The sequence below is a fragment of the Struthio camelus genome, chromosome 1, assembly GCF_040807025.1.
Source record: "Struthio camelus isolate bStrCam1 chromosome 1, bStrCam1.hap1, whole genome shotgun sequence".
Lineage (NCBI taxonomy): Eukaryota > Metazoa > Chordata > Aves > Struthioniformes > Struthionidae > Struthio > Struthio camelus.
Window position 1 is genome coordinate 119,423,298 of NC_090942.1, and position 21,725 is coordinate 119,445,022.

Sequence of the window (21,725 nt, forward strand, 5' to 3'; positions counted from 1 at the left end):
AATTTCTTCTCCTTCAGAAGGATGAACCAAAGGGTATTGAGCCAGATGCTCGCAGAAAGAATACGTTCACTTATTTTTCCTCACCATCCAAATGTACACTATCACTGCTCTACAGACTGAACTAACCTCACATATATTACATAGAAGTGATGAATCAGTTCTGTTAAACATAAGCACAGCAATTCTGCTTTAGGCTGTTCAGGCCCATATGGTGGAGTTGAACTTCTACAGCAATATTACTGAAAACCGTCAGAGGACTATACTTCTCAATTCCTCTATCCAGCTAAGTAGGTCACGTTTGAGGCTAAAAATCTGTGCAGCACTAGAGCAACAAGCACCTCCAGAAATGTCTATACATTTCGGTATCTAAAATAAATATAATCCCACGTCAAGTAAACCATACCAGGAAATACCCGACGTCTACTGGAATTAATGGCTGCACTCCCATTGACTGTCATGAGATTTGGTTATCGTGCATCTTTTAGAAAGACGAATGCACTGAATAGAGTGCAAACTTTAATCTAAAAAAAAACAAAAAACCAAACAGCAGCATTATAAATCCATGGACAGGGTTTATTATTCCTTAAAAGAGACAGTCCTTTGATACGGGCTGGACTGAAAAACAAATTTCAGTCTGCTTTTACTTCTACAACATTTTAAAGCAAGTCAGGGTAGCACAAAACCTGCATTTTGCCTTCCACGCTCTTGTCTCAAACCAAACCTCAACACTCCTAGTCTTGCAAAAGAAACCCTCTTGGGGTAAGGCTTTTAGCTGCTGACTCCAAAGCTCTCACTAACCACACTTCCATTTGCAAGGATTTCCACCAGCTGCAAAGCCCATCATCACACACCGTCACTTTCCCCACTCTCAAGGCATGCAACCATTATTTTGCGATCAATTTAAGGAGGAACAGCAGTTTGAACGGTTCTCTTGGACACACGAATGATTAAAGAGCGGCTCTTTACCTCCAAATACCAAGCTGCAGATGGGCAGGAGTGTCCCTAGCACATCATACCGCCAAGGCACGCTTGTTGATCGAAACACCCGGCCGCCTGGTGCTCAGGCAGCGCGATGGAGAAAGCAGCACCGTGCCACCATCTCAATGAAGATCAGGCAAAATTTAACCAAATCAAAAACAACAGACCCAAAACCTACTCATCAAGAAAAGTAATAGCAGCTCAGGCTGTGTCCTGTAAGGAAATAACACAGCTAGAAAGCTCTCTCCTGCAAGAAGGAAAGTATTTCCTCTGCAGACGGAAGCATAGCCATCCTTGGGACACAACCGCAGACATCTGCAGCAATGTTTACTGAGCAGCTTCACACAATCAGAAGTGTCTGCTAGATACTGACAAGAAGTGTCAGACTTCAAAGTAAATAGCCTTCCCTTTTTAATTCAGCGTACTGGCGCTTTAGGTGAGGATGTGTTTGCAAATTCTGCAGACAGCGATGGGGCTGATTAGCCCACAGCTCACTCCTTGAGCTGGGAAGGGTGACTTAAGAGGCCTTACCTCAATCCCACCGATTTCACTGGCATTGCGTTGCAGGTAGAGACGTACACTGCAGGGAGAGCGAATTATGGCCGCGGACAAATCTAGCTTATCTAGCCAGAGTCCAGACATTATCACCCTGCAGTTCATTAATGTCCTTCAGCAAAGATCGAGCTGGGAGGACACGACTGCCTGAGCGTGCCGCGGGTGGAGAGGTCCAACCTGCCAGCGCTGACGGGTCAAGCTAAAGGCATTGGGCTGGTGGAGTGGCTTGAGACAAACGAGTGCTTGCTCCCAGCAGAAGGGGCACCCTTTCCTACCCTCTTACCCCCACTTCTGCCTCCCCTCCACGTTCCTGTCTGTGCATTTGCATCAGTTATCTTAAACCCGTTCAGGCATTTCTCTGATCATGCGGTAAAGCCAGCTGGGTTCACTACAAGAGCAGAAAGCAAACCTAGGAAAAAATGTTTGTTTGTTTGTTTTATTGCTGGGATGGGGAGTTGAACCAAAGCGTGCCAGAGCCAGCACGAGGAAGGACGTGTCGGGGACGAAGAGGGCCGAGGAAGGTTTGCCCAAGGGCCGGAGGGCAAAGTAGGGGCTGGGGGAGGTGGGGAAAGTGAACGGTGGAGGGCAGCACTTCCCTCATTTTTGGCAGCTGTGAGCTGTTAGTTTGGCTCACATGGATGCATAAAAGGTGCCCCTGAAATAGCCGAATTCACATTGAAGCAGATGAGGAGCCCTCTGCCAGTACAGCTGAGTGCTGGGCAGAGGGGGTGAGCCCTAACCTTCGCTCTCCAGGGGCAGCAGCAGCAAACGCGTGGGGCAGAAACGCCCTAAACTGCTTCGGCTACGATTGCCAGATGCTACCCACCTACAGCTTAACTGAATTTAGCACACTCAGTGAAAAAAATCTGTATCAAATTAAGAAAATGAGTAATGTTAATGGGAGCTGCATACAAAAGCTGATAGGACAAAGGCTCCCCTTGTTTCCTCACCCACTGAATCCAAAGGCGACCATTAAAGTACTGTCAAGGTACCTAAAGGACACTACATAAATCAAGTGCGACCTGCCTTGATGCTTAAAACAGGTCTGTCAAGCATGGCCAAGGAGTGCGACGTGTCAAAAATCTGTTCTGAATTATTCTCCAAAGATAGCAAAGATCAGCGCACACAAAATGTGGATCATAAGCAGAACTAGCTGGAAATTTTTCAACAGAAAATGTTGATTCATCAAAAACCCAAAGTTTTCATGGGAACGTACTAGTTTTGATGAAAGGCTTCTTCAGTCCAAGAGGGCGAATTTTGAAAAGCAAAGCAGGGAGACGTGCACGTCTCCTGGAACAGGCAGCAGCTTAGTGACTCAGCCACTTGCCGAAGCTGGGGAAGATCAAGATTCGTATCTGCAGCCTACGTCGGGCTGGTGAGGGGGGTGCAACTTGTTCCTCCGCATCCTCAAGAGGTAGCCTAACCATCAAGCCATTCTTTCCACAGATCTCTTTCTTCCTGGTTCACAGCAAGGCAAATTTGGAAATTGTGGAAGTCTTCAAGAGGATAGGGAAGTTACCTTTTACCCAGCTTACATGTTAAGAGATCGTTAGGGTTTTATTTTTATTTTGGGGGAAAAAAATGATATCAACATCAGACAAGTAGGGAGAATGCGAATTCTGTAGTAAAGCTTTGGAAAAAACAGTGCTCCTTGTATCAGCTACATTCCGTAGAGAAACTGAACTCTGAATTCTCACCAGATTAGTGTTAGATAAAATAGTTACATATAAAGAGGATCATGCTCTAGATGACCACGGATGATAGTCCTATTCAAGAATTTCATTTTCTTTGAATACAGTCATTTTCCTTTGTCTCCCCTTCCCCCCCATACTAAATATTTGTTAAAGTAATCACAAAACCAAAATATTCATTTCAACTACACCTAAGTTACTAACTCTCAGATTAGCAAAAAGTTAGGCCTTTAGATTCCAGAAGAAAATCTGAAATATATCTTAACTTTCCATCTAAATTTGAAGCATCTCGCAAGACAACAGATTGGAAACTTAAAATTAGATTCTGGTGGGAGGCCGCGGTGACAAATCTGTATTTTTCTCCTGGAGCTGAGCTTGAAGGCTGTGAGAACCAGAACAATGACTAAAGCCACGGTAAGCGATGATTCTACAGAAATAAACTTTTGCTAAAATCTGCCAGCCAACAACAAAGGCTTTAACCGAACTCACAAGAACCACACAGGAAAATGTACAAGGCTAATAACTAAGCGTGAACACACACACACACACACACACACACTTTATTATAATTAAAATGTGCTTTTTCAAAAGGGCAAGAGAGCGACTCAAATTCCATAATAAGCCTCCGAGTTCCTCAGAAACTCCAACAGCATATTTAATTGTTTTCAAATAAGAACCTTTTAACCAGCCATTTCTTTTTTTAAGCCACTCTTGCATATGTTAAAGCATGGGATGGACTCCAAAAAGGCCCTGCAGGCAATTCAAATGAGAGGAGAAGGGAGAGGGAGGAAAGGATGTCATCAGTAGCTGCTCGATAGCAATTCAAATGCCTTTGTATCGCTAAATGGGTGTAAGCACAAACCACATGCAGCTTATCCAATTTTTCCCCTCCCACGTACCATTACACAACACAGCAAACTCCTAAAGAAAATATATGGACACACATGTACCTTACAAGGCAATACTGGTATCCAGCGCAACTTTCCCCAAGAGAACTGTGGCATTTAGAGGTATAGAATTGCAAATGATATCAAAATGAACAGTTACTGGGATTGCAGAATCTGTCAGCACCTGCCACTCAGCGACTCCATTACTCTCTCGTCAGAGTCTATGACTATATGCCAAAAACCTGGGGAGAAAGAGGGAAGAAAAAAATCAGACAAAGGATTAGCAGGAACGGATATAAAGGAGGACATTTTCTGCCAAGTCCTATTATCATGACTTACCTAAGAAACCCTATTCAATGCAGCATGTAAATGCTGTGTTTAAATTTGATTTATAAAATGTGATGATAGCAGAATAAATAAAAAACTCACTCAAACACTAAGCGCCCAAACTACAGAAAGCACAGAGTTCCTCTTCCCACCACTTTTTACAATAAAAATGCATATAGAAATTAATATTCCACTGCTGGGGACCATGAGTCTCATATAAGACTAGAAAATGCTGGGCCAGAAAACGCACTTGTATCTGTTTCTGCAGGGCAGGAGCAGGAAAAGATCGCTGAAAAACGGCCCCTTCCAAAAAACAATAGCTTAACTTCTGCAGTTAGAAGCTCTTTAACTTCTGTTGGCAGTAAAGAGGACTCCAACTGCCTAGGGAAAGGGCCTGAAACGGAAAGATCTCGTATGAAATTTCTCTGTGCAGACTATCTAATTTAAGAAAAGGGTGGTAATCTGAGCAGTGATTTCATTAACATTAACAAGGACAAATCAGATGCGTATGAGGGAGTATCTGCATACGTTTTTGCGCACAGCAAAAGGACTGTGGGGTTAACTGCACTCACGAAAGCACAGATACAAGAGACTGCTGCTACAAGATAGGCTGCACCTATTTACACACCTGAGACGAGCCGTAAGACTAGTCCTAAAGTTACCCAGTTGCATTTGTGTGTACAAAGCCCAGCACTTTCTTGGCCTGATACCACTGGACCGTTTCCTTTCAAGTACTCCTTAGTCACGTAAGGTCCAGTCCTGTGCCATACCAAGAACCATAAATTCACTGGCATTTTGGGTGCTCTGCCCAAGCAAGCTCTCGACTCACACGACTCCCCCTTTATACAGCCAAAAAGTAGTGAAATATCAAGAAAACACTGCAAACCGAGTTTTACAGTTATATGTATTTCCAAAAGTAGCAAGAAATAGAAACTTTGGGATAGATTACTGATGCCCTTCATGTTCTTAGACCTATTTGGTGGGGAAACTGTGATCCTCACTTGGCTGGAGTCTCAAAAAGACATGAGAGTCACCAGCTCTTTTTTAAATTAAAAACATTCTCATTTGCTTTCTTCCCCTTTATGTTCCCCTCTCTGTTCCCCACCTCCCCTTCTTCCCCCAAGCTGTTGGTTAAGATCTGAAAAGCAGTTCATGAATTGCTCAGGAGCTGGCAGAAATTAATAAAATGAAGCTCATTTATATTGAAATGGACTCATTACCATGCCAGCTGCCAATAATTTACAAAATGGGAATCTTGCTGACAAGCAAGGTCCTACAGGCGAGTGGCTTTCCACCTGCATCCAACGCCCAGCGAATAACCCTGCACGGAGCATTCCTCACCTCCAAAGAAAAAGCAACCGTGATCATCTTTTTTCAGCTCCGTCTGCTATTGCCACAGAAAACTTGTCCCGAAAGGAAAAAAGAAAAAAAAAAATCTGCTCTGGGCTGAAGTAAACTCTGGTCACTTCAATGTGAGATAAACTACGGAGTCACCTGCTCCACACATTGTCTTTGCTCCTCCAACAAAAGTCGTTCTTCCCTTGTACTCCGTCCCTATGTGGAAGTTTAAAAGAAATGACTCGTTTGTAAAAAAGGCAAAAGGCTCTGAAGTGGATGCTTGCAACTGGAAATTAGATTATCCAAGTTTTCAGAAAACTCTAGTACATCTAAAGGGCTGGCAATATCCTTTTCTGCAAACAGATGAGTACACACGCGCACGTGGCTCCTCCTGAATAAAAGGATCTATTGCTGTCCACAGATTCACTTCTGAAAAGGTTTGTTCCTATTAACTTTTACAGCTTAAAAAAGACTTTCCCAAACAAAACTAAGCCCTACTTTTCAAGAAGAACATGTTTTTAATACTTCTCTTTGTTTGCCATTAATACCCACTGGAACGTTTCTCACCCCCACACTTCCCATTTCACCTCAACAGCTCAGGTTTCTGCTGGAGCAGAAATTCTGTGGGTTTGCAATGCCGAAGCAGGCTCAGACAAGGACTTGTCTCAGAGAGGCTCTTTGTGGCAAAAGGGGACGTATGTGCTCCTCCATCAGGAGGAAAAACAGAAGCAAAGGGAACAAAAGCACAGCCTAACTCCCAGCTTGGATCCCTTCCCGCACAGAATGCCTTTGCTCCAGGTGCTGCTGCATACTTGCTCCATTGACGGAGCTTGACCAATGGGGAAACACGTTCAGACCTGAGGTACCACGCTAAGGAGCATGTTAAGCAGGTGACCACGCTTCCCTGAAAGCACATACTCTCACCAGTAACCGTTCCCAGGGTCAGCTGTAAACATTTATGCATGGAACAGTTCATCTCCTTAAAAAAGAAAGCTCAAATACAGATTTTCAAAGTGTTGTATTTGAGAATTTTCAGTCTTAAAGCTGGTTCCTGCAAACATGCATACACAACACATACATATATACACGTTCGATGCATGTATGCCAATGTCTACACACATCAATGAGACTTCTCTTGTTCTTTGAAGGTTTGGAAATAAAACAGTTGTATTTATTTAATGGCCACAAAAGAGTGCCCTGAAAAATCAGGCCCAACAGCTCCCATAGGGCTTAGCACACAGCAACTTAAGTTCATCCAAATTGAGGAAACTCAGAGCAAACCACGACGAACGGATTAAATGAACGCATAGCAAGCAAGGAGAATATATTAAAGTAGCACCTTGTTATTCATCACATCTGCAACCTGTGATTCTAGGTACAGCAAACAGAGATTTGACTTTCACATGCTGGGAGGAGTTTGTAAGGCCAAGAGATTGGGGGGAAAAAAAACCACACACCTTTTCTTTTTTTTTTTTTTGCTTTCAAACACTTGACATGAACATTAACAGATGAAAAATATGGAAGCTGCAGTTTTCTAAAGGCCTCCTTCTTCAAGCAGAATTCTTCCTTTCCAGCTAGCAAAAATTAGCATGCAAGCATATCCTCTTGTCCAGTGAACATGAAAAGCTGGCTAGAAGAATGACAGCTCTCTTTCAATTCTATTTTTACTTCTTGATTTTATGATGCATCTTTTTTGTCAGATTCAAAATGCAACTGCAGATGTGAGATCAGTCGGTCATTAACCAAATCTTCATCCAGCTTTGTGAAACCCTCAGTAAATCTACCATAAACCATCAGGATGTATATGTCTATATAGATAGAAAGAATGCAGTAGTCATTTCATACCGAAAATATCTAATATTAATCAGTGGCTCTGGGCTGAATTCCCCATGCACTATTCCATTTCTATGCCACTGAAACCCTGGTGCTCAGTCCTGTCTACCGGAATGGAGAATTAGACCTTTTATTTGTAACTGAAGGCCACATCTTCTTAGCCTTTACTGCCACAGAGTGCTTATTAGTATGAATTGCCACTGAAGTCAATGGTAGCATCTACCCTGAGAAGAAGGTACAAGTTAGATACTCTAGCATGCGCCAGCATCCTGGTCTTCTGACAACTCTGGCTTTTCCCATCCCACAACCCTGGGCTGCCCTCCACAAAACGAAACAGAGTGACACACAGGAGACGGATGGATGGAAGGAGAGAGGCTGGTATATGCCCAGATCTTTGCTGAGGTGGCTTTCTGTGGTGAGGCTGCGGTGTACGCTTACACTCAGAAATGTTATGCAGAAATGTTCCAGGCTTCCCTGTTTCAGAGGCTGTCACTGAAACTATGTATAACACTGAGCTCCAGGCTCAACTGTAGTAGATTGCAGAAGCTGGTTGACTTTTAAACCAGTGAAACTCAGTGATAAATATTGTGGGGTTTTGCGTTTTCTTTACATAAACGTCATGGAAACCTCTCGTTTGTGAGGAGAATGAACTTTTAAGCCAACTACAGCTAATACTACCAGGCAAAGAGAATGTCTCCTCTTGAAACTGGGGTCTAATGATCACGATCAGCCAGACAGGCTACAGATAAATGTCCTGATGACGTCTGGTCAGCTGTAACTGGCCAGCAGAGCTGCAATTGCAAAAACTCTTCATAATCAGCTCACTAACATGCAATGTTTGTGTCTGCCATGGCTAGGAAAACAAGGCTGGGTGATCGCTCCAGGTGAGGAAGGGGAAAGATAAAGAAACCCGCATTCTCTTTGTAGAAAACTCATAAAGAAAAGATGTGGGAAGCCTTGTTCCTCCATCTGCAGCACCACACCTACGTGAACTTCTAAGGAAGGGAAGAAAAAGCAAAAAGAGGGAGAGGCAGAAAGGTCCCTCAGGAGACCTACAACCTCAGTATAACTGACAATTAATCATCCCCAAGTCACAGCTAAAGAAAACAAAAACAGAAGTATGGCACTGACAAACCTCCGTGGGGCCTTGATAATAAATTAATGGAGCAGAAGAGAAGGTATCCAGCCCAAGGGAAAGCCCCCTGCTCAGAGTTTCTATTTTTATATACAAGGATGTGAATAATTGACATGATGAGGGTTGGTTTGTTTTTTAATTATTTCTTACAAGTATCTTATGTGTTTTGAGTTTCTCTCCCTCCCTTCCTTCTCATTTTTAATGGTGGGAAAATCCCCCTTTCTTCCCTAGGGGAAATCTGCAAGGATTTACACGTTAAAAGAAAAGGGCAAAGCAGGGAAAGGATTCTAATTTCAGATCATAAGACACAAGCAAATCTATGGGAAGCTGGGAGGGGAACTCCCTGGAGCCTGTGGGGTAGACTAACAGCAGCTTGTGCGCTGCTTCCTGGGAAGTGGAGGGGTGTTATAACCCGCTCTGGGACTCTGGAAGGAGTTTGGACTCCAGCACTAAGCCACAAGGGAGCTGCTGGAAATAAGAGCCCACTTTGCCTTTGTGGAGGACTAGAATGGGAAAGGCAGCTATAAGGACTGTGTGTGCACTTACATGTTAGTTAAGAAAGAAAAAAGTATTCCCAAAATGTAGCTGAAATAAAAATAGGGTGTGGTTTGTTTATTTACCTTAAGGTTATACGTTACTGTTATTACACTTAGCTTGGAAAGCACTTTATGCCTGTGCCAAATGAACACAGAACTGCTGATACACAGCGAGGACGTGATGTGCCAAATATCTAATAAAGATAAATTAGAAGTAACAATAAAATAATGTTCAGAACAGAAGACAAACCTGCAAATGGCTTCATCGATGCACTCACTGCTTAACTGAAGCCAGGCAGTGACAGCACTACCAACAGCGAGGCAGCTGGAGAAGACAGGAGAGAACAGAACCAGGACCTGTCAGACAGTGCAGTCATGAAAGAACCACCCAGCGCGATGGTTTAGAGCAATAAAAATTGACACTCTTGCCTTAAGTGACTGAGGAGCCACTGAATTCAGGATGTGAAGGATGAAAATACTGTGGAAAAAAAATTAAGGCCATTAATTGGGGGAGGGGGAACTGGAGAGGAAGTGTTTATTTAAGCACATAGGTACCTTATCTGATTTTCAAGCAATGCCAAAGACCTCACACAGATCATTAAGATGGTGCCTAAGATATGAACACAAGTATCTAATTTTAGATACCCTAACTTAAGAAGCAGGGAGGGATTCCAAAGGTCTACAGAAACAAATAGCAAATTAAACTCAAGTGAATGCATGATCAGAGTGGTTTTCACATTTTGGTCACATCCTCTCTCATGAACGAGGTACAAACGCATTACAAGGTATGTCTTGTAATTAGTAGAAAAGATGTAAAAGCAATAACAAGTACTGTGATGAGGCCAAAAGGGAATTATGATAAGGAAAAGTAGTAAAGAGGAGGTTGTCCTTTTAAGTTTATAGCACACGTTGCAAAAGTTTTGGAGCCAGTATCTCTCTCATGAGCTCCTAGTTGTAAAGCAGTATCAAGCAAGATTCAGCCTTCACTGAAATTATTTTCCAGGGCCTGTAGGCTGGGCTAGGAAAGGGAGGCCAGCGGCTGCAGCACTCAGTTGGCAGAACAAGGCTCAATTTTTGCCTGGCAGCCTGCCTCTTATGTGATCTTGGGCAAGTCAAACAGTCTTTTGGTACCTCATCTTCCTCCCTCCTACGCTACCGAAACACCCAAGATGGCCAAGTCAACATTTAAAAGGGCACTCAGTTACTCCTAGGAGGAAAGCCAAGTTTACTCGGCAGAAAGCAGGTAACTCGATATCCCCTAAATAATCCACACGCAATAGTGCTACCAAAGCTGCGAAGAATGAGACCGAGCTGACAGAGCAGAGGAGCAGGGGAGGCAGCAGACATTGACACCACAAGCAGATTGCTCTGGCAGGACAGGGCAAGGCGGGGATGTTAGAGACGGGAGTTCACGCAGCCAATCTCCTGCCAGGCCAAAAAGTAAGACTAATGATGACTGTACGAAGCCTGCTCACCTCCCAGCCCTGGGAACGGCGGGGCGAGCGCTCTGGCTGGGGCTGCAGCACGGCACAGCAGAAACAAAAAGGAGCCCCAGGTAAAGAGGCAGATGTGGTCTTGCAAAAATTGCTCTTTGGGATTGTAAATACCGGTTATTCAGAGCCTGGAAGGAGAAGCGGGCAAGCAGATGACCAAATAGCTGCTGTTTTCGCCTAATATGATCATACCGACCACAACTGAGCAGGTTTCTCAGGCCTGGCATTTCAATAGTACATGGGCCCTTACCGTTTTTCTAGCAAGGAGAAAAAGCGTTGATGCAAAACTCAGCTGGTCTGCACCAGCTTGCCACTGTCAGAGTTGAATTAAACACCCAGATTTTATCTTGCCCGTCCTGACAGAACCTGATCGTTTAAAGGCAGTCACAGAATTGCACTCGTACTGCCGTAGGTTTACCTGGGCTTACCGGTTTCAGTTACAACTCGTGTATCACACCTCCTGACGCAGCTCCTGCTGATAGCTCCTCCCCTGCAGAAGGAGCACACAACACCCACCGCCACGCTTAGGGGTTGTTTCTTTCATTCGAAAGGGGCAAACGCTATGAGGAATTTTAATCCCAAAGGAGCACATCCTAGCGGAGAGCTCCACAGCTGGCGGGGCGAGCAACTGCCCCAGGACAACGCTGGCAAGAAAGCGCACAGCCCCTGCACAGAGCGGGAAAAGGCACTGATCAGCAAGTATTTCTGAGAGGAAACAGCAGAATTGCCAAAAGTCAGGCTAAGGTACCTTTGCGATGGAAACTGAAACCAGGCACAAGAGGACACAGGGAAAAAAAAAGGCGGGGGGTTACTGGTGCATAGCTCAGGGGCTGACACAGAAGTTACTCTAAACGCGGCCCCAACATAAAATGAATGCTTTGCCTCGATTTTCAGTACAGGCACGGCAGGGGACAAGGTGCGTGAATCACCACATCTGAGGTATCGGAGGAGCAAAATTCAAATGTGCCAGTCTAGAGTTTTTAATCTGCAACCCAAAACTATGAGAGAAGTGGTATAAGGAATTGCAGGTACAGAGTGCAAGGATTTTATATGAAAAACCTGTGGATTAGGATCCTGCCTTGGACTGCAGAACAAGTGAAGTACACGTCCTTATGGAAAGGAAAGAGAAATCCAAGCAATGACATACCCATCTGTCTGGCCTCAATAGCATGCAAGGCTGCAGAACACATCTAGGGGAAAGAGTAACAAACAGTATGGAAATAAATGGGAAACTGAATAAAATTCAACATGGATTGTGCCAAACTAATCCAATCTCTTTCTCCAGAAGGATTACCATTTTTAGGGGGAGGAAAGGGCAGAAGATATAATCTTTCTGGGAAGCTGTTTGCTAAGCTGAAGATGATGAAAACTAGCATAGGAATTATGATACGCATAAGGAACTTGCAAAGAGGTCGTGCTGAAAGAATTACCTGGCTCAAGGGACCAGTCTTTTTAATGTTATCAGCGATGGCATACAAAGAAAAAATGTATTAATGAAACGTGCCGAAGACACAAAGCTGGAAAAACGTCACAATATAGAAGAGGCCTTTTGTTTCATATTGATCACAGAGGGCTATAAGCCACCAGTGTGATCAAGTAGTGACAAAAAAAGCAGACGCAATCAAAAGATGCATCAAGCAAGCCTTTCGCAGCAGAAATAGGCAGTATGAATGCTGCTAGAGAAGACATTGACCTCATCTGGAATAACGTGTGCAATCCTTTTCATCCACGGTAAAGGTTAATACAGGCCAGGACATCTTCAAAAAAAGCGAGGCAGATACAATCAAAAATAGCCGGCTTCACTCTGAGAGGTGAAAACAACAGTTAAGATTGTCTAATGGAGCAAAAAAAGAGGCTGCAAAAAGATATTACTTATGCTCACAAGTAGAAAAGGGTAAATTAAAAAAATCACAAATTCAAATAGTTGTATTTAGTTGTGTAGTTTCATCTTCACAAACAAGCAAGGCAAGATTAAAATATACTGTGCCTTCTTCTAGCTCCCTCTCTCCTTTGCAAATGGTTAAGTCATCCGGAGTCTGGCAATGGTCCCTGGAAGTCAGCTCAAGGAAACATGCAGGGAGACTAGCCTAAAAACAGCCACCGCCCAGCCTGTGTGTGGCATCTCCCACGACAAGGCGTACATGGCAGGCAGGTGCCAGCCGCCTCCGGCATGACTGGTGCTGCTGGCACAAGGAATTACTGCACAAATCTTAATTTCTTAAGCTGACTCCAGAGATGGCACGGGAACTCACAGTCAGGTGGCTTTTCTTCCACGCGAGTAATGACGTGGGAGTTTTTGGCAACAGCAGGCATACGCTTTGTTATTTTTTCTACTGCTCTGTACTGGTGATGCTTTTCTTTTGATAGAGAGCATGCAGCCAAGCCAAAGGAGCAAGGGAGAGCACAGTATTTCTAGCGTCTCGGTGACCTACCTGTTGGATGCATTTCAATGGACAAGGACTGCAGACTATACAGGTTTTGTACAGTAATTTCTCTTGGACTGATTAATCTATACTTCTAGATCAACAAAACTTTAGTCAAATGGGACACAAGTGTGTAGCAAAGAGCGCTCTTTGTGCGCTCGCAATCCAGGTGGATCCTAATGGCTTGTTCAGGGGATGATCGTTGCCCTGGATTTTATGAACTTAACTTTGGTAGGATTCATGGACTGCAGTTTCATCAAGGGAGAGGGCTAGCCCTTCCGAAAGATGTGAAACTCAAGTTATTTCTGAGCAAAACGAAAGGTGTAACACATTGATGCAGTGGACTTATTCTTCATATTTTAGCAGTCACTGTAGTTGTTCAAATTCTCCTCTGGCTTTGTAAAATATGGTCCATCAGAGGCAAAATGCTGCTGCCAGCACACACAAGCTACCTGGAATCAGTGTATGTTAAGCCAGCATTGCAGAACGACCAGCTGTAGGTTTTGCACACTTGAGCTCCCGACAGCCATCAGAGCAGGGTAAGAAAAGAGCTTTGTTCTTCCTTTTTTGAAATCAATTCAAAAAAAGTCATCAGAGAAGGAGCTGGAAGATGTGTTCCAGATCGTAGGTGGGAGTTTTCCAGTACCAGACTTCTCACTTTCTCTTTGAGCTTCAATATTTAAATTTTATGTGGAAAGCATAAGCAACCATCTACAAGACAAGCTGAGGACAGCTCTCCTAGGAACATCCTATAACACAGTAAGTCAGATCCCCTCCTGCGAAGGTGCCTCCCACAGGAGATGTGGCAAAGGGGGATTACTGCCTTGCCAGAGGACTTTCATCTGGAGGTCCCATAGTTTGGAGGAATGACATCTGGTTGCGTACAGGAGGGAAAGCAGCATGTGTGTGCGTGCACACGTGCCTGTGTGTGTACATGCGTGCAGGGGTGAAGGTGGAGCAGCCACATCATTTTCTCTTTCTCTGCTTTACTAATCTGTCTGGAAAATTAAGTTTTCAATTGAAAATATTTAGTGAATTTAAGTCAAATCCGTGGTTTTAGCAACCGCTCAGAGCCAAGGATCCTGCCACAAGTCTGCCTAATTCCATTTGTGAGTTCTCACGAAGCAGTATTGTTTAAACTTGACCCTCTGCACGTTATAATTGGTTCCAGAGGTTCTTAACTGTCTCAAATTCACAAACCACATTTCAGTGAATAAACCATTCACCAAAAAAGAAAAATTGGTTGTCTAGCCCTAAGTGAAACATTATTGGAAAGTCACCAGGTAGAGCTATTAGAGGGAGTGCTGCAGATTCTGCCTGACTGAAGTATAACCAGATAGTTCATGGAAAACCGCTTAGTGTCAGCTGTGGTTCAATGCTTTCTTATAAAAGGAGGTCACTAATAAAATGTTCTGCCTTAATATTTATAAGAGGAATATTTTTCTTACCTGTAGCAGTTACTGCAGGGTATAGTCACGTAAAGGAAACACTATAATGTGCTAAAAAAATAAGGGTGTTTTTTTTTTTTGAATTGTAAAATATATTTTACAAATGCCAATACTGCATGAGACAATGGCTGTACTTCTTCAAAAACGCCAGGCTGATGAAATACCAACCACACCATCAAATAAAGACACAGTAAATCTGCACAGCACTTTATATTTTCAGCAGTGGTAAGTGTCATTCCATTATTTCAATGCTCCACACTGGTATATGGCCCAAAATAGTCCTAAAAGAAAACAGCTCGCTTCCTCTTTAAATTTAAAGAGTGGTAGATGATTTTAGTAGCTGAGAAAGCTACTAATATTTTCTGTGGCATCCTTCCCAGCCCATATGAAAATAAAAATTGCAGTCAATGTACACATCATGGATTTGTGGACACACAGATCATATTCACCTATGCCCACGTTGCAAGTGAATTATTCAGCCCACCTGAGCTCAAAACAGTTCCTGAATCTCTAAACCGCAGGAAAGGCCATTGCGCTCGTAACGTCTCACCACTGGTTTTGTCCATACGCAGACAGGCCCCCGCACACGTGATGGTGCCTCTGTAATGCGAAAAGCAGCAGCAGGGAGAAAGATCCCACTGTGTTACTGGACAACGAGAATTTTACTCTAATGGATGTTAAAAAGCATCACTGAGTCCTAATCTCAGTTTTCTGGAAAGCCAGGTTTCCTGGCTCATATGCGAAGGGCACCACAAGCAGTTACTCTCCCTTGCCGCCTGCCCCGGCAGCAGCAGCGCCTCACTGGTGCTGCACACCTTGTTTTTTGGCAGTGCAGAAGATGAAGAAGAGACGACCGCCGTTCTTAAAGTGAATTTTGAAGGGAAACCCTGTACACAATTTTTGGCAGGCCAAAACAGAGAGGCAAAGAATGCCTTTGTAATTGAGTTAAACAAAGACTCCTTCACTCGGCACTGCTGCACCAGCCTCTGCCATCTGGTTTTGCAAGATAATATTCTTTGTGCTGTTTCAGATGTCTTTGTCGTTGAAGTTTCCCGATGGCTAGCAGAGAGTCTGCCCTACAGGTGCTCCAGTGGCCTCCGGGAGTTCTGCCATCAGAAGCAGCCTTCCCAGCTTAAAAGATCGCCTTGTCGCTCAGCACTGACGGGCTGCATCCCTTCAAATCATACAACACAGAAATCAAAACATTTCGAATGCAACTCCCTCCTCTGCTTGTTTACTTGGTTTTTTTCCCCTTCTCTGCCACCACTTTTCAGAGCCAACCTTCCTCAATGAAAAGAGGAGGAGGGGAAAAAAGCCAGTATTTTGCACTTTATCATTTACAGTTTTCAAGCAGCTCAAATCATACAAAATTTGGCTCAAGAAGGTCTCTCTTGCACATTAAGGGAGGAAAGACAGCTCTGTACAGTGCAGAAACCTAAGCAGGGTCTCAAGATTCAGGAGAGATCTATGCTACTAGTATTTGCCAGCACAGATATGTCCGTCACCAATTTGATAGAGCGTGACCTCTGATCATGCCTGCAGAGGCCACTACAATACAGTTATATTAGCAAAACTGTGACAAGGCTTGTAGTTACACTTCCCCCCCCACCCCAAGAAAAAGCTCAGAGTTAGCTAAACTGGCAAAAGTGCTGTTTTGCTGACGTACGCGCCATCCACATAAAGAAAGCTTTCTACCACTGTAACTGTGCCGTATTGGTGCACCACACCAGCAACGTGCTGTTAATATGTCTCTGGCATTGCTGTATCCCATTGCTGTGCCTGTACGTAACCGATGCAATGCTTTTTTTCCTTCCTAGGTTAGTCTTGGTGCTTTCGGTTTGATAAGAGGGCAAAGCAGCAAGTCTCCTCTCGCGCAGCCCCGGCTGCGCCGAGACTCAGCTGCTCCCTGGAGCGCTCCAGCAGCGCCCGGTCATTGCAACACAGAGCGAGACAAACGCTCTCTTTTTGAAATGCTATAACTGATATTTCCAGTCTGCAAACGTGCCAATTCCTGGCTACGCGGAGGGTGGGCACGAACCTCAGGTCTGTCAGGAAAAAAAGTCTCCCTCCACACTGCTGACACACTCTTTTTCTTCCAAAGGAAGCTTTTGAGCTTATGCCTATCAGTCCAACTCGGAACAAGCTACCACATGAGTAATCCGGCAACTTTTCTGCGTGCAGCAAATAAGTAGCTCTCTTAAACACCTCACTTTGGGCCTGGCCCAAAAGCCTAGTGAAATCAGTGGAAAATTAATTCCATGGGCTTTGGGTCAGGCTCACAAAGAAGTAATGAAGTTTGAAGAGTTGCACGCAAAAATGAAAGGTTAGCCTGGCTTCCTTGGTTTCTAAATTGCAACTGGAAATTTCTTCTTTGCCTCCTGCACATACTTTCACACCGAAAAGAAAAAGATGAAAGGGAGCAAAGTACCCTTTGCTGGAAAAAGGTAAAGGAAAATGTCAAAGAAACAAAGCATTATTAAATGCTTTGCTAAAAATCCTTTCCTCAGTGGTCAATGTTAGCACCCCCTCTTTGGCCCACCGTCCCCCTCGCCAGCAGGGCTGTGCCTGAGCAAGTCCAGCCCACTTGCTGAAACCACAACTGAGTCCCAAAATGCCCCTCACCCCAGCCTCTAGACTGCTCCCCGTGCCCCTTTCCCAACTGCTGTCACACCAGGGTTTGGCTGCAGGGAAGGTTCCTTCCGACTCTTCCTCTCCTGCTCCCTGCTCTGGCCCAGGAGATCCATCAGCCCCAGCGAGGAGGAGGAGGAGGAGGAGGAAGCAAAGGCAGCAGCCAGCAGAGCTCTCCCCAGCTCTCCACACCTAGCATCACCCCGGGCAGTAGTCCCAGGGTGGCACACCTCACTTTTCCATTTGGAAAAACTGGTCTGCTTCAGAGGAACCTTGCAGTAAATGTTTTGATAACTCCCTTGTTAACAAGGTAAAAACAGGTTGAGGTAAAAATACCTTTTCTTTAAAAAACAAAAAACAAAACTGAAATTTCCACAGCAGTTATATTTAGGCGGGGTATCTAAAAAACAACCAAACTCTGCTGTCCCTCTACAAAAAGCATTCAGTCTTTAAGCTCTCAAGAGCCAAACACTGACAGTCCAGACTAGAGAACAAATATCGTTCCTTTCAACCCATCTCACATGCTGCAGCACCCACTATACCATCCTCTGGGTGACATTTGCAAGCTTGCAATTAGTTACTGCTATTTCAGGACTCTTACATGGTATAGCAAGTAGTAAATCCATTAACTGTAACTTTTTGTGGCATTTTTGTTTGTTCATTTGTTCTGGAGGCTTATACTTACAAAAGATAGAACAAGCCGATGGGCCTCCTTTGCTTGTACTGTTTCAAACAGAAAGACAGCGTTTCAACTTTCAGGGATCATTTTGCGTTTAATTATGAGATTAATAATTATGTACCTAGCCAGTATAATAACATTTGAAGGATAATAATAATTTGAAAGAGTAACTTAACATTAAAAGAAAGAGTGACACTCCTCCAAGCATCATCTGAAATCCCATCACACGAATTAATATATGGGATACCTTTTAGTCCGACCACTTATCAGCACAGCAGATCATAAGGGAGAAGTAATTTCAACCAGCCGTGTCTGCAATGGTTTTGATATGAAACAAGCAGACTACTGCACGGACAGCTGGAAAAATGCTTTGAGGCCACCGTTATCCATGATGAGTTCTTTATTCTGATTGATATTCTTTATTGATATCGACCAGACAGAGGAAAGGGGAAGGAAGGCGACTCTTGAGATAGAAAGATTTAAACCTGGTTTCATATCACTTGTAGGTTACTGTAACGGTGTGACGTAAGCAATTATGCACAAAGAGAACACACTGCTTCAAAACAAAAAAATACTTATTATTAAAGGAAGAGGGAGAGAGAAGACGGGGCAGAACGGATCTGCCACCACTAAATAACTTAGCACCGGTCCACGGAGCCCAGGGTGGCCCTGGGGGGCTGCCGCGCTCCCCTCCCTCTGTCCCCAAGCAAGGCGCCCGCACGCTCGCAGGACACCGGTGGCTGCTCCAGGAGCACGGCTGCAGCTCTGCAGGTGCCACCACCACGCACCCAGAGAGAGCGAGGAGGGCACGCTTGCCTCCCTTCTCCGTCCCCTAAAACCCCAGTTTTTTTCACCCCAATCATTTCCACGCCAAGGAAACAATTTAATTTCTAGGCCTTTCTCCAACCAAATTTTTCATCGACTTCTTTTTTATTGATGCGTGACTTTTCACACGCATATGAAGACACACAGGACACGTGGGAATACCCCAACGCTGTCGTAGGTTTACGGGGGTAAGTGGCCAGCACAGCCGAGGAGCCGGCAATGCCCCATCGTGGGCTTCTGGAGACGGTCCCTGGAGGGCAGCGGCACAGCTTTTGGGCCGCGGGCCAAGAAAAAAGGCAAAGTGCTGCACGGCAGCTTCGTTTGGTCTAAATCCATTGCGTATGGAGGAATGCTTGGGAGATCAGGCACCACTAAGCCACAGCTAAAAAAGCCGGATGGACAAAGAGACAATACTACTGAAGCTCTCTACTGCACTTTCATCAAATCTCAAAATACAGAATAGGCAGAAGGCCTAATGGGAAAAGGTTACAGACAAAAGAAACCAGATATTAAGCTTGGTGTGTCTTATCTACACCCAGCTGTGGGAAAGGATGAAGGCTTCTATTATCACTTTTCGTACAGGTTTTAACATGCCTGAACATATTCTCCGCCTTTTAAAAAAAACATGAAAAGGAATGTATAATCACTTTTGCAGGGCACCTTTCCGCTCTGGCTTGCAAAGTCTGCCCCACATGTACTTTTCCTATCGCAACTTAACTTGCAAAACATTCGACACAACGGGTGCCTTGAACTCTTCTTGAAGGAAAACAACATCCCCCAACCCCAGCAGCAAATCAGGCGAAGGACTTTGCTGCCTGCTCCCATACTGACTGGGAAAAATGCGCCAGTGAAATGTGAATGTGTAGGTGAAAGAAAGGGAACGTGCGAAACGGGTTGTTTATGCAGGAGATGCAGGAGACTTTGGCCAAAAGCACTAATGGCTTCTTCATGGCTCCACTGGAACCAACACCTTCTGCTCGGTCACTTCACTTGCGTCAAGCTCCTCTTTACTCACTCCGGTTTGGAGGAAGAGGCTGGCTGTTTGGGGGTTTTGCTCAAATAATGCTCAAGGAGCCCAAAGTAAACACATACACAACAGGGTGCAACAATTTTTCCATCGTGTGCTGTATTACCGACCGAAATGAAGACTACAAAATCATAACTGGATGGCTTTAACCAAGGGAGGTATCTATGCTGGCAGGTAAAAAATCTTTACAAGAATAATTTCATCATAGGCATGCAGAAAACAAGGCCTGCTGAAAAATACAAGAGTATCTCTCTTGGAGCCATTCATAAAATCTGGTGCTTAATTTGAGGCATGACTTTTTGCTGAAGCGTTTAAAAAAGAAAGAACATTAGGAAAAGCAACTAATGAGATTGGGAATATCAGTAACGGAGGAGAAACTAAAAGGATTGTAATTAATCTTACTAACGAGTAAGAATGCTAGAAAAGCTCTAGGAAGGTTCTGTAAGGGGATTTATAGCAACTCGCAGCAGTTCAGCAAGGTTAATAATGTTGTTCCTACAATACCATATTTAAATGCACAATTTTAGAGCATGATCCAATTTTTCAAATTTATGCTCAGTAGGTCCATTTTGATCTTTCTCTTTAAAACCTGACTTCCAACCACGTTTTTGAAAAGGAAATGAGCCGTATACATGTCTTAACAAGTGGGCAACACCTGCTCTGACGCTTTGGGTTTTATTATATAGTTTGGGTTTTTTTAAGCCCAGCCTAACAGGCGTAGGGAAAAAAATAGCCCATAATCAGTTTTAGGAACAATAGAGAGAAAGACTTCATTCATTCGTTCCTTTGTTTTCAGGAAACATATCCTGACATTTCTCTGTTAATACGACATGAAAAATGCAAACATAAGGGAGCTGTTGCTTCAAAAGGAAAAGGTACAGCCTTGCTTTGCTTTCCAGTTTGTCCTGACAAAGCTTACATTCTGGTACATTTTTGTATGACCAAGAGACCTTTTTACTGGAACTTCTGGCGAGAAGAGAAAACACAGCAGCATCCTGCTTGCCAAGTGTAATTTGTTTATGCAGGTTTTCCAGAATCCATGTTCTTTTCCCCACAGAAATGTAATGACCATTTGCAAGGAAGATATTTAAATGCTTTAAGATGAGATTTGAAAAAAGCTCAGCACTGGTGTAATGCAAGTTGGCTCCCACTAGACTCCAGGGACATTTTTATATGAATACTTACATGACTAAGTTAAGACTTACCCCATAATGCAACAAGGGGTCCTTTTTTCACATTCTAAATTTAGATATAACCCTGACAGGTAACTTTATTAAAAAGAGACAAGTTTAAAAAATTATTCAGAATTCCAGACAGAACTAGCCCATAATTCAGACGAGCAGCTGGAAGCATGGATCAATGCAAAGCAGACTGTTAGCATGCATATTGGCAATGAAGCCATCTCCACATTACAATTTTTTTAGTGAACTTCCAGATGAAGATTAATGGAGATGAGTGGACGGCTCTCAGTTTAACCTGTCAGCCAGTAACTTCATACTAAATTGAATTCTGAATTGTAGATCCCATAAGAACGCTACTTACAGGTTTTCTTGCAGTATACATCATTTAAGATACTATCCATCAAAATGAAACAGGAAATTATTTTTGTCAGCCATAAGTGTGCGATTTTGCCCAATTAATTCAATAATGGAGTTTGAGGGAAACAGTCAGGAGAGGAATGCCACATGGTGTGAACATATAAATAAGATCTCCTGCTCTACGTATTTTCTAAGCTAGGCCCTATTTAAAGCCTTAAGTAACAAAATCGAACAACAGTAAATGCAGTTCTCTATATTAATATAAAATCAAAAGTTAAAATATTTTTAATACCAGAAGCAATTTTTTTTTGTTTCTGTGGCTGTGCCAAGTGTATCATTTTAATAGATTTTTTGAGAAAAGATATAATTCACAATGACCATTCT

At 43.6% G+C, this 21,725-nt stretch overlaps 1 protein-coding gene across 21 annotated transcripts in view; it reads right to left on the reverse strand.

The window, feature by feature from the left end:
* TIAM1 (TIAM Rac1 associated GEF 1) overlaps positions 1-21,725 on the reverse strand; it is a 199,652-nt gene that overhangs the window by 86,887 nt on the left and 91,040 nt on the right. For 6 of the 21 annotated variants that reach the window (XM_068912082.1, XM_068911991.1, XM_068911999.1 and 3 more), the window contains exon 2: positions 4,175-4,353. The exons of 11 other annotated variants lie outside the window; for them this stretch is intronic. The gene's annotated coding sequence lies outside the window, so the exon portion shown is untranslated. Of the gene's footprint in view, positions 1-4,174; positions 4,354-5,779; positions 5,796-9,530; positions 9,547-21,725 lie in introns of those variants that run through there. 4 more of the 21 variants (XM_068912006.1, XM_068912033.1, XM_068912047.1 and 1 more) reach the window with 4 other exon arrangements.